This window comes from Hibiscus syriacus, unplaced genomic scaffold, assembly GCF_006381635.1.
Source record: "Hibiscus syriacus cultivar Baekdansim isolate YM2019G1 unplaced genomic scaffold, ASM638163v2 tig00017808_pilon, whole genome shotgun sequence".
Classification (NCBI taxonomy): domain Eukaryota; kingdom Viridiplantae; phylum Streptophyta; class Magnoliopsida; order Malvales; family Malvaceae; genus Hibiscus; species Hibiscus syriacus.
In genome coordinates this window covers 259,215-273,267 of record NW_024062417.1, presented here as the reverse complement: position 1 = coordinate 273,267, position 14,053 = coordinate 259,215, and positions in this window count along the sequence as shown.

The window sequence follows — 14,053 nt, the reverse complement described above, 5'->3', positions numbered from 1 at the left end:
GTCCATCCAGATCTTGCTCGCAATAGTTGCATTCCATGATTATGAAATCTGACAAATAGATGTCAAAACCACTTTCCTTAATGGAAAACTTGAAGAGGATGTGTATATGACACAACCAAAAGGTTTTGTCATTCCAAGAAATGTTGGAAAGGTTTGTAAGCTACAAATGTCTATTTATGGACTAAAGAAAGCTTCTTGAAGCTGGAATCTTTATTTCAATAATGCAATCAAAGAGTTTGGTTTTATCATAAATGAATATGAGCCTTGAGTTTATAAGAAGGCTAGTGGGAGCATTGTTTCTTTCCTAATCTTGTATGTAGACGACATACTCATCATTGGAAATGATATACCTACTTTACAGTCTGTTAAGACTTGGTTAGGTAGTTGTTTTTCTATGAAAGATTTTGGTGAGTCAGTATATATCTTAGGAGTTAAGATCTATAGAGATAGATCAAGATGACTTCTAGGTCTGAGTCAAAGTACATATATACACAAAGTCCTGAAAAGGTTCAGTATGGAAGAATCCAAGAAAGGATTTTTACCTATGAGACATGGCATTTCTCTTTCGAAGGAAATGTGTCCTTCAACTCCACAAGAAAGAGAACGGATGAATAAGATTCAATATGCTTCAGCTGTTGGTTCTATCATGTATGCCATGATATGTACTCGACCAGATGTATCGTATGCTTTAAGCATGACGAGTCGGTATCAAGCAAAAACTGGTGAAAATTATTGGGTTACGGTTAAAAATATTCTTAAGTACTTAAGAAGAACTAAGGATAAATTTCTTATCTATGGAGGGGATGAAGAGCTTAGTGTAAAAGGTTATACTGATGTCAGCTTCCAAACTGACAAGGATGACTCACGATCGCAATCGGGTTTTGTGTTTTGTCTTAATGGAGGAATTGTGAGCTGGAAAAGTTCAAAGTAAGACACAGTAGCTGATTCTACAACATAGGTTGTATACATTGCAGCCAGTGAAGCAACAAAAGAGGTTGTTTGGATCAAGAAGTTTATATTGGAATTAGGGGTTGTTCCCAGCATATGAGATATTGTAGAACTCCATTGTGACAATAATGGAGCCATTGCACAAGCAAAGGAACCCATATCTCATCAACAATCCAGACATATTCTTAGATGCTTTCATCTCATTCGAGAGATCATAGATCGAGGAGATGTGGAAATATGTAGAGTACACATGGATGACAACATTGTTGATCCCTTGACGAAGCCTCTTACACAACAGAGGCATGATCGTCACACTGAGTCACTCGGTATTAGATATGTTAGTGATTGGTCTTAGTGCTAGTGGGAGATTGTTAGAGTATGCCCAAAGACCAATCATATGATGATTGTAATAAAACATTTATTTACCGATTTTATTGAATAAAGGCATTTTCAATATTATTTTCAGTTATATGTATGTGTTTAGCATAAACTTAAAGATAATAAAGTCCATTTAATAACATTATTAAAAGATCCACAGTCAACTATTATTATGGGCATATACAATAATAATACGCTTAAGACTAACATGTTATTGATTGATGACAAGGAGTTGTCATTGACAAAGAGATGTCAGAATTGATACATGATTATATTGTTAGAGAACAATGTATTGGATTAACCCATAATGAGCATATGTCTTTGATTATTATGTAATGGTCATAACATTCCTCATGGTGATGACTATATGTATGATCCTCAGACTTGAGATCAATGTCGTCCCAACATATATTGTTGTATGATTTGATACAGTTAAACATGGTCCGTAACTAGTTGTACTGTAAAGATTTTTATTGAATATATCTTGATATATGTAGTGGGGTGTGTATGGTTAAGATAAGATTTATCCTTCTTACATAATAGGAAATATATCATAGGCTACTTGATTGAGTGAGACTATAAATGCATGGCCATGCTCGAATAAGTTTATATGTGATATCACAAATTATTTGTTAATTATAGTCTACTATAAATGCATGATCTGTCGAATTTTGTTTCCGCTGTGCCGTGTGGTGCACCGACGGTTGCAGCAGATGATCATGTTATGTTTATGCTATGTGGAAATGAAATGTTTAGGGTATGCCCATTACATTATTATATGAATGGTTGGATATGCTGATATATTGATATCTTTGATAATTCAATAACATAATAATAATTAATGGAAAAGCCCATTGTATATTCCATTAAGAGTCGTAGGTACACTTGGCATGCTAGGAAGTTGTGTAAATTTCATGTTAAGTTAAGTTATAGCACATTCATGTACATTACGTATGACACTGTTGGTGCATATGATATGATATGATGATTGGTACCGTGTAGTACCTAGTGCACACATTATATATGATTCACGTACCTTTCATTCTCATAAATAAGCATTGGGCTAGGAATTTGAAAATTAAGTTATGAATCTGAAAGTAAGTTATGAATCTGGAAATAAGTTTTGAATCATAAAATGAATTTTGAAATGTGAAAGTATTGGTTATGTAAATAAATATGAAAGTGAAAGTTCTGAAAAGTATCTAAACGAAAAATAATAAGACATGATTGTTACATCTGCTATTGATTATCATGGTTATGACAAAATCATGAGATGATGATTTTCAGATTCTGATGAGGAAAAATGGCTCGAATAATTCAGTTTGGATATTTAACGATTTTATTTGAATTTAAGTTTAATGTTTGAAATTATTATGATATTTTTAAGTTTTATAAAAGGGAAATATATTGTTTAGATGTTGTTAAGTTGTTTAATATTTTATATCGTCTTAGTTTGTTTATAATGCCTCACTAAGTGAATACTTATCTTGTGATGATTTTCATGCGTATGTAAAGAAGAGAAAGTGAAGTAAGGAGTTAAGTGGCCATCAATCAACAAAGAATAGTTACAGGCTTCAATAATGACATCCTCTATTTTGAAAGTATACATTTTTTAAGCAGTATCCTTTAGTAATGAATTATTAAGACTTCTGCCTAAAATCAGGTTTGATTTATATGATAATTTATAATATTTTGATTTTACATGATTAAGTGATTTTATTAAGAAGGTTTAAATTTTACAAATATTAAGGAAACAATTTTTTATGGGTTTTCAAGTATGAAATGTTATAAAAGTCAGTGTGACATCCTTAACTCGTATTTAAGCATGTGTACAGGTTAAGGGTGTTATATTTATTGGTATCAGAGCTGTTGATTCATCCTATTCTAGGCGTAAACCGAGTATGTTTTGTGTGTAAAGTGTATACATGCCACTAAGATGTCATTATTACTTATAACACCTATAACCCGTATACATCTCGAAGTATGAATTATAGAAATTACATTAACCATTTAGACATTCCTTGATCGTAAATGCTTTATTTTTTTTATTTTTTCCTTTTTAAACTTTTTCTATTTCAACTTAAAAACTTTTTCCTTATTCCTATAAATTCATAAAATAATTTTTTATCATTGAAAATGAAATAGATTTCAAGCAGTAATTAGGTATTCTAGTGTTGTTTCATAAATATATAGAGCTGCCTAAATACTACTTAATTTAAAAACCATTTAAAACATAATGTTTATATTATTCATTCATAAATAAAATTATCATAAATAAAATTATAACTAAAATTAGCCAAAACTAAAAATAATCCTATTTTACTATTACAGACCCTTTTAAAATAAATTCAATAAAGCATACAATCAGGTATAATGTACATGCCACTAATAAGTCAAAGATAGGATGTCTTACTGGTTCTGTAGGTAGGTTTGACTTCCAAAAGATGCTCAAAAAGCTCCTCAATTCACGTCCTTTTCTATATTCAAACCTACGCATGAAAATCATCACCCTAAATAAAACTTAGTAAGGCATTATTATAGCTAAAGTGATATAAACATAAATTCCATAAAGTATACAACATAAAACTGTAATTTAAATAAAAACATTAAAACTTTCAAATCAAGCTAGTCAAGTGGTTTTCTTTTGAAAACCTAAAATTCATCATCTCATGATTTTATCAAAAATCATTTAGATCAACATCAAATATCATAAACAAGTCATGTTCTTTTCATTCGAACATATTTCGGAACTTTAGTTTCAATTCAGATTCTTTTCTTTCATATTATTTTCATAACTTTCACATTTACTTTTACAGTCCAATGTATATGTAACAGAATGCAAGATATGTTAGTCAAACGAGTGTGCACAATAAGCAATTCAGTGTTGTCATCGAATCAGAATATGCACTCCAAGTGCATTCATATCACTTGCACCAACGGTGCTACACATAATGTCCACAAAAGTATTAGATCATAATCATAACAATAATCACTCTGCCTCATTGCATGTCAATTGTACCTACGACTCTCAATGCAACTTACAATGTGCTTTCAAATTAAATCTTTCATAATCAAAATTTCAACTCATAATCATTTTCCAATTATTCTCATATAAATCATAATTTGGACAGTTCATACCCTAAACATTAATAAGACTTTATATAAACATTATGAAAATAATATGTATTTAAAATAGAAAACATACTTTAAATAATACGAGATTGACTTATCACAAGTCGTCCTCAATCAAAATAGCTAAATAAATAAATAAATTGCATTCATTTTGAAACTTTATCAATAAATCAAAATATAAGGCTCGCTAAGATTTTAAATTGATCATTTGTTTTCAAATGCATCAACTACACAATTTATCAAAATTTCATATTCTGATAGTTTCCACTACATTCAAAGAAATGTTAATATGTATTAATATACATACTTAAAAATTATTTTGCTCATACCAAAGAAAAATATACTCAAATATGAATCTAACTATATAACACTCCATCTAGTTCCACTTATGCAATTTACAGTGAACTTTCGAAGTTGACTTACATAAGCTGTTTTGAACAGATTATGCTGCTATGTTTTCTGACCTATCCTTGATTAAAAATTCATGTATATTTGTACACTAATTAAAATCATCAGTTGTTTATTTTAAACAATACTAGACTAATATACAAATTGAACGGTATAAAGATTATTCTCTATTCATTTATGTATAATTTACAGTAATTTTTTAAACCTACTGTTCAAACCTTGAATTCTATGCAATTTCCTTAATTAGCTTCCTTAACTCATTTCATACTTATATTACTTACCGAATGAACATATAGGCTTGAATCACAATTCACATGATATTAGCAGTCACTTCTTAATGTAGTAGCTCCGACACTGGCTCATTGGATCACTAGATTTATCGTAGTCTGAGGACGTCATATAATAACATAAAATATTCAAACTATTTATGAGTATCGAAATAACATAATCTAAGTTTAAATATAAAATTTGATAGAAATAAAATCGATACTTAAATCAATATAAAACTAAATCATACCTCCATCATAAATTCAAACTTCTCAAACATACTCTTTAAATTCCATAAATATTTATTTCCATCATCAACCCTTCAACTTTTGCTAATTACAAAATCAAGCCATTAATTCTCAATTCTTTCTAGAATTCACCTTAACTTTTCCATTAAATTCATAATAACCCTTCATCATTATGATCATTCCATATTAATTTTCTAAAATTTCCAACATCGTATTAAAATATTCAAACCAACATTTAAACATTCAAAAGCTTACAATTTCATCGTAAACTTTCTTAGACTTTTCAAATCCAACACTTTACTTTAATAAACTTGCAAATTGCTCCCAACTTGTAATCAAACTCCAAAAATGAACATACTAAACAAAATTCCAACATTGTGCTATTTTATCTAAATGGTACTTTCACATTTAATAAGCTTGAAATCAAGTCCCTAAACTCTAGGACTTTTCACATTCCACCACTAAAATTTCCCAAACTTCTAATTTGGTTCCAACCAACTTCCAAATTTAAAATCTCAACATGTAATCATTATAATTCAACATTTAGTACCTCAATTTGCACATTTATACATTAATGTCCCAAAATTCTCAAAAGTTGTAAATTATTCCTTTTCTAATTTAAGCTTCCAAATTGATCTCCAATTCACATAGAACACTTCTAATATCAACTCTAAACCATAGGAAATTTTCAACATTTTTTCCTAGTTTCACCTTCATGGCTAAACCTAACTATATACATAGGGTGAACTTTCCATTCAATTTCAAGCATGAACTCAACTTCATTAGATCAAATTCATCCTATTTGAATCATTAAAACCTCAATTTACATCAAAATCCAAACCTTCACAAAAACCCTAGTATGACTGAATCTCATATGAACATGTATAAATAATTTCAATCGTCACACAAGCTTTAAAATTAATCTCCAACCTCAAAAACATAATAATCTTTAATCAATTCTTCAAAATCACCAAACCCTACATAAACTCTACATTTCAATCTAAACACATAAGCATCTTCAACATGTAATACTTATACCAGATGATAGAGAATTTGATGTAGATCAATTCTCTATTTATCAACTTAGTCCAAAAATCAATCATCTAAGCTTAAAAATAAAAAATCAAAATATTTACCTTATAGCAATAGTGGGTTCGGCCTCAATCCTGGAGATGGCTTAAATTGTGTTAAAAATCTTGATTATTCTAGTATTATAATCCTTAACACATGGCATTTTAATAATATAATTGAATTTAAAATTAAATTAATGAGAAATCTCAAAATTACCATTAATGAAACTTGATTATTACCAAATGCCATTGTAATATTTTCCATTAAAATATTCCTTAGTCAAAGATGAATCAACTTTGCTTTGACTTTCTACTTTGGCTATGTAATTTTCAAAAATTACATTTTAATCACTAAAAGTCCATTGTTCTACCAAATTTGAAAAATTACACGAATCTGTACTAGATTTCTCTGATATAAAATATTAGAAATAATGTTTCCAACCGTTATCTAACATCCTGCAAAAAAATTTTAAGTTTCGACTCGATCTGATTAATCGAACTTTATCACTTTATAGCTTTTAACACAAATCGCATACCAAAAATCTGATTCCCATGAAAATTCTTGTTTTAGGCCAAACTACTTATTTACGGGCTAAAATATTTAACTTTTTCAAATTACATTTTGGGTCCCTACACTTTTATAAAGTTTATACTTTAGCCACCAAACATTCAAAACCTATAATTTAGTCACTAGTTAAAATTTAGGGTATTACATTACTGTTTTCATGTTTATATGATTCGATTAATTCCACTTCTTACTAAAGAAAGTGAATAAGTGTAGTGTATGTATTGAATGTCTGAAATAGAAGGTTTAAGGTAAATAATCGAACTAGAAGTTCAAGAATAGGAAGATAGTAATAATACTATAATTAATCATAATCCTCCTGATTAATCTGATTATGATGGTGCATCGACACGATAAAAGGTGACTATTGCAAGAATTAAGAATGCTCATTTTGGTTCAAATATTGAGTTGACTAAGAAAATGGGGATATATTAGAAGTAATTTTAAATGAATATGTATAACTACCCTTTAGGTTAGAGAACCTGAGGGAGTTGTATATATAGAATAGTTTGTAATAGATTCAAGTAATTGAGTTTTAAATGGATTTGATAAAATTACCTTTCGAATCTAATGTTTGGTGTGGATTTGTTTCTTTCTACCATGCCATAATGAATTACCCTTGAGAGCAATTGATTTAAAGAACTCGAAAGGTTTTAAGATTAAGTAAATTTGTTATCTAATATAACTTTAGCAATATCTACCAAGAAGTTACTACTACAAGGTTGTTAACTCTTCTTAATCAATGTGAAGGATATCCACATTTTTAAAAGATTAGGTTGGATGATATCCCAACTGTTTGATAGTATCCATATATGTTTTCAGAAGAGTTACTTGGATTACACCCAGATTGAGGGTGGGTTATAAAATAGAGATGTTACTAGGTATTGTGTTTACTTTTATAGCCTCGTATGGAATGACTCTGACTGAGCCAGAAAATTTATGGTGTAGTTATTAGAATTGTTAAAATCGGGTATTTACAAGACCAAGCATGTCATTTGGGACGCATTAGTGTTATGTGAAAAAGAAAGATGTGTTTATGCAATTATACATGGATTATCGTATGTTAAAATAAGATAACAGTGAATAATAAGTATCCTATTTTAAGGATTGTTGATCTTTTAATCAATTAAAAAGTATATTGATGTTTTCCAAGATTGATTTCTGATATGGACGTTATCAGTTAAAGATTAAGGAAGAAGATCTTTTTAAGACAGTTTTCAGAATTCAGTATGGACACTACTAGTTTGAGGTAATGTTGTTTGGTTTAACGAATGTTCCTATGACATTTATGGATTTGATAATCTGAGTATTTCAGTTATACTTGGATTAATTTGTGGTAGTATTCATTGATGATATTTTGATCTATTGTAATACTAAGGAAAAACATGATGTATATTTTTGTATAACTCTTTCAACTCTTCGGGAGAAAAATTATATGCTAAGTTGACAAAGTGTAAATGTTGTTTGTCTAAGGTTGTATCCCTTAGCCATGTGGTCTCAGCTGAGGGGACAAAAAAATATCTCAAGGAAACATGAACCATAATTGAATGATAAAGTCCAAAGAATGTTTCCAAATTTTGAAGTTTATTGGGATTTGCTGGTTACTATCGAATGTTCATTAAAAATATTCGACGATTTTCTTCCCTCTAACCAAGCTATTGAGGGAAGACGTGATATTTATTGGGACATATAAGAGACAAGAAAATTTTGAGATGTTAAAGAGAATACTGACAGAAGCCCCAATGTTAGTGTAATCCAATCCTTAAAAAATTGTGTGATTTATAGTGATGTGACTTGTAATGGTTTGGTATGCATGCTCATGTAAGAGGAAAAGATAGGGCTTATGCTTTATAGCAACTAAAGAATCATGAAATAATTTTTTGACTCACGAGTTCAAGTTGACAACAGTTGTGTTTACTTTATTGACATAACGCCACTATCTATATGGTGAGTGACGCTATATCTATAAGGATCTCAAAAGTTAAAAGTATGTGTTAACGCAAAGGAGTGAAAATAAAGGAAATAAATTGAATTCCTTAAGGAATGATGATGTGTTTATTAGCTACTACTAGGAAATACTAATGTGGTGATTGATACGATAAAATCTAAAGACATTTCTATTCTGAGAGTTTTGAATACGTGAGTGTCTTTAAGGACAGATGGTTCTTCAAATATAGAATTAAAGTTAAAGCCTATATTTCTAGATCAAATAAAGCATCTTCAAAGAAAATATGGAATGTGCTTGTCAAAGATAGAACAAGTGGGAAAAAAAGTAAAAAAAAAAAGACTTTGAAGTTAAGTATGATGGAGTGTTGATATTAGTATGAGGTATGAAAAGAGTTATCACCAAGTTTGTTTCTAAATGGCTAACATGTTAGCGAGCTAAGGTCTCCATCAAGTGCCTACTAGATTGTTGTAATTGATTTCCATTCCTTAGTGGGAATAGGAACGAGTTATAATGGACTTTGAAACAGGTAAAGATTATTGAAAATAATCTCATGATGGTTGCTGATCAGCAAAAGTCTTATTCGGATTCAAAAAGAAAAGATATATTCTATTAAAGTGGTGATAAGTTTTTATGAAGGTATTGATGAGATCCTTCTCAAGCTATCACACCGGAAGATATTAAGATTCAGTCGAAATTTGACTTATGAAATCCATACTTATTAAAGTTTGTTAAAGAAATATAAGGTTGGAAAAACTAGTTGGAAAAATGAACAAGATGTGAAACAGTAGTATCCTCATCTATTAACCTCAGGTACGTATTGAAAATTCGAGGTTGAATTTTTTTAAGGGGAAAGATTTGTAATACCCCAAAATTTTGGTTAGTGGCCAAAATGTAAAATTTAAAAGTTTAGGGGCCAAAGTGTAAAGTTTAAAAAGTTTAATGAATAAAAGGGTAATTTTTAAAAGTTTATGGACCAAAACCATAATTTTCAAAAGATATGTATTTAACACCATAAATGAATAGTTCACCTCCAAGAGTGATGTTTTGGTGAGAATCAAACTTTGGACTTTTGTGTTAAAAGCTAGAAAGTATTAAAGTCCGATAAAAACTCGGTAAATCGGATCGAATACAAATTTGAGAAAAATTGTAGGATATTAAATTAAGCTTAGATATATTTTTCCACATTTTAAAATGAAGGAAAATAATGTGGATAATTGGATTTGAGATTTAAATCCCATGTTCATTTTGGACTGTTGGATGAAAAATAGCAAGGTTGAAATTTTTGGAAAAATGCATGGATAAAGTTGTCAAGAGGATAATATTTTGTTCATATTTGACTTTGAAAGATGATAACCAACATGTGGCTTTGTATGAATGTAATTATAAAGTTTCATTAATGGTAAAATTATCATTTCTCATTAAATGAATTTTTAATTCATTTAAGCTTAATAAATGGTAAATGTACATGAAATTAACTAGAAATTCAATGGAAACGTTTCTTCAAAATCATCCATGGATGAGAGCTTCAACCTTAGGTGAGAGAAGGTTTATTTTTCATTTTTTAGTAATTTACTTTGGTTTTAGGGTTAAGACGTGAAATAGGAAATTATTCTATCTGAATAACTCTATCATTTGCTACCATTATTGCATGCTAATCTTGCTTGAATGCTAAGATCCCAAATTTTAAGGTTTATGTACATGTTAGAGTTTCATGAATTGATGATGAATTTTGAGGCTATTGATGTTGTAGAATCATTTCCAAGATTTAGTGATAATTAAAATAACCTAGAAATGCTTCTTGGATTTTCAGCCTATACCCTAAATTTAGGGGAAATTATGATTTGATGAAATCATGTTAGGGGTTTAATTGTAGAAACTTGGAAATATTTGGTTAGAGGATGATTTTATGCTTGAATCAATTGAAATTAAGTGAAAATCATGGAACCCTAACCTTTAAATATACGGCCTAAGCATTAGAAGATGAGAAAATTTATGGAAAAATATTTAAGCGTTAGATATGATGTATGAAGGAATCTACAAGCCTTAGAAAGTTATATGAGCCCCTATGTAATTTTATGAAAGTTGGGGTCCTATTCAAAAAATTATGAAAAATTATGGGATCAATTTCTAATTATTTAATAGTTTATGTACTTTGCTGGAAACTAATGTTAGAGTGTTAAAATTGATGCTAGAATGTGAAATTGGACCATCTGGGAAAATTTGTAAAAGTTTAGGAAAAATTCACAAAATGGAAAAGTTGGAAACTTAAGTGAAAATGTTATGTAAAGTTTGGATAAATTTGGATTAAAAAGAACTTGAATGGTCAATTAGAAATGTTATGGTCAACTTATATTGTGACATGGAATTTGTATCGAATGAGCATCGGATGCTTTTTAGGAATTTAGTTTATAAAGTGTGCCTATGTTACTAAGATTCTAACACTTGGTTTGAATTTGTATATGTTTTGTAATGATACTAATTTAGGTTGTTTGCTTGAAATCAAGATCAAACATTATTAAATCTAATGAGAAGCTTAAGGATGAAATGTGAATTTCTAAGGAAGGTTTATAAGCTAAGGATGCCAAGTGAGTGCATATTTAATTTGTATTTATGTTATTGAGGAAACATTTGCTTACGATGAGTCAATCAAGGAGTTACTATGGTAAGAAGTGACTCTTGATGATGTGTGATTTTGTGGTTTATGCATACATGTGCATTTGGTGAGCTAATAGAATTAGTGAAAAAGCTAAAAATGCAAATTGGTTAAATCTACCTAGATTTGTGTTCTAGACAGTAAGTTTAGAAAATCACCACAAATTCCATAGGGATTATTAGAGGATGATTTCTATACTATTGGATTTTACATCAGTCTTTTTTAATTTATAATAAACGACTAATGATTTCAATAAGTATGCTAATGGTTATCATGGTTTTGAGAAAATCATGATATGATCAGGTTCTGATGAGGAAAAATGGCTTGAATAAGTCAGTTTGGATACTTAATGATTTTATCTAAATTTAAGTTTAATGTTTTAAATTATTATGATATTTTCAAGTTTTATAAAAGGGAAATATATTGTTTAGATGTTGTTTAATATTTTATATCGTCTTAGTTTATTTATAATGTTTCACTAAGTTTATACTTAGCATGTGTTGATTTTTATGCATAGGTAAAGAAGAGCTAGTGAAGTAAGGAGTTGAGTGGGCATCAATCAACAAAGAAAAGTTACATGTATCAGTAATGACATCTAACTCTTTAAAATTTTCTAGATGGAATGTATACGAATAACAAATATCTAAGATGCGTATTATAGATATAAATATGAATTTAAGTTTTATGTTTTAGATAAAAAATTATATTTTCCTAGAATCAAGAAATAATTGGAAAGTAGACAATTTTTAAGTAGTATTGTTTAGTAATGAACTATTCAACCTGCTGCTTAAAATCAGGTTTGGTTTATATGATAATTTATAATATTTTGATTTTATATGATTAAGTATTTTAGTAAGAAGGTTTAAATTTTACAAATGTTAAGGAAACAAAAAAAATTTAACATGTTTTCAAGAATGAAATGTTTGACTTGTGTTTATTTTGTGCTGCATTTTATTCTTAAATGTTCTTTGATAGTTCATGTTTACTAATAAATTGGAAGTTTTTTATGTGATTTTTATGCATATAATGACTTATAGAAAATGTGCTTAAATGGGCCAAAAACTATATTTTTTGTTCTAGAATCAAGGTTGGAATAGTGAGAAAGAAAGTAGGCATGAAATGTTGATGTGGCAGTGAGTCAATAGCTTCTAGAAGACCCAGTCAGACGTCTAGTCAGCAGCTTCCATAAGGTGGATGGACGGTTGACAATTTCAAGCAATTCAAAATTCAAGATTTTTGTATTATTCTTAGGATTTTATTCAAACTATTTTTAGAATTATCTTATGATTAATCTAGGGTTTTAGAATGCTATAAATATGAATTTAAGTTTTTTGTTTTAGATAAAAAAATAATATTTTCCTAGAATCAATAAATAATTAGAAAGTAGACAATTTTTAAGTAGTATTGTTTAGTAATGAACTATTCAAACTTCTGCTTAAAATCAGGTTTGGTTTATATGATAATTTATAATATTTTGATTTTATATGATTAAGTATTTTAGTAAGAAGGTTTAAATTTTACAAATGTTAAGGAAACAAAAAAAATTTAACATGTTTTCAAGAATGAAATGTTTTACTTGTGTTTATTTTGTGCTGCATTTTATTCTTAAATGTTCTTTTATTGTTCATGTTTACTACTAAATTGGACGTTTTTTATGTGATTTTTACGCAGATAATGACTTCTAGAAAATGTGCTTAAATGGGCCAAAAACTACATTTTTTGTTCTAGAATCAAGGTTAGAATAGTGGGAAATAAAGTAGGCATGAAATGCTGATGTGGCAGTGAGTCAACAGCTTCTAGAAGACCTAGTCAGTAACGTCTAGTCAGCAGCTTCCATAAGGTGGATGGACGGCTGAGAATTTCAAGCAATTCAAAATTCAAGATTTTTGTATTATTCTTAGGAATTTATTCAAACTATTTTTAGAATTATCTTATGATTAATCTAGGGTTTTAGAATGCTATAAATACCCTCTGAGAGTAAGACTTTTTCATCATTCATTCAATAATCAAACATTTCTTTCTTGTTCTTTCTTTTCGCTTTATAAAATTTCTCTTTTTCTTTACTTTGTTTAGTTTCTTTTAAGCTTTGTTATTAAAATATTAAGTATGACTTTGGTCACACTTAGCTAATTTTCTTCTAAGTCAAGGGCTAAGCGATGACTCAATTCTAATGTGAGAATTGAAAAGCACCTAAGTAACTTCATATATATTTCTCAATTTTTTTGCGCTTATTTCAAATCAAAATAAATTTTCAAAACCAAAGATAGTCAATGGTTAGAATGTTGTTACGATTGAACATGTGGGGGGAAAGGATTGACTAATTGATATCAAATGAACTTTTTGCGAACACGACTAGCAAATTGTTGCTAAAGTGAGAATTGAGATCGGACACGGGTTGTATGGAACAACTATCCAAGTTCGTTTTTATGCACTTAA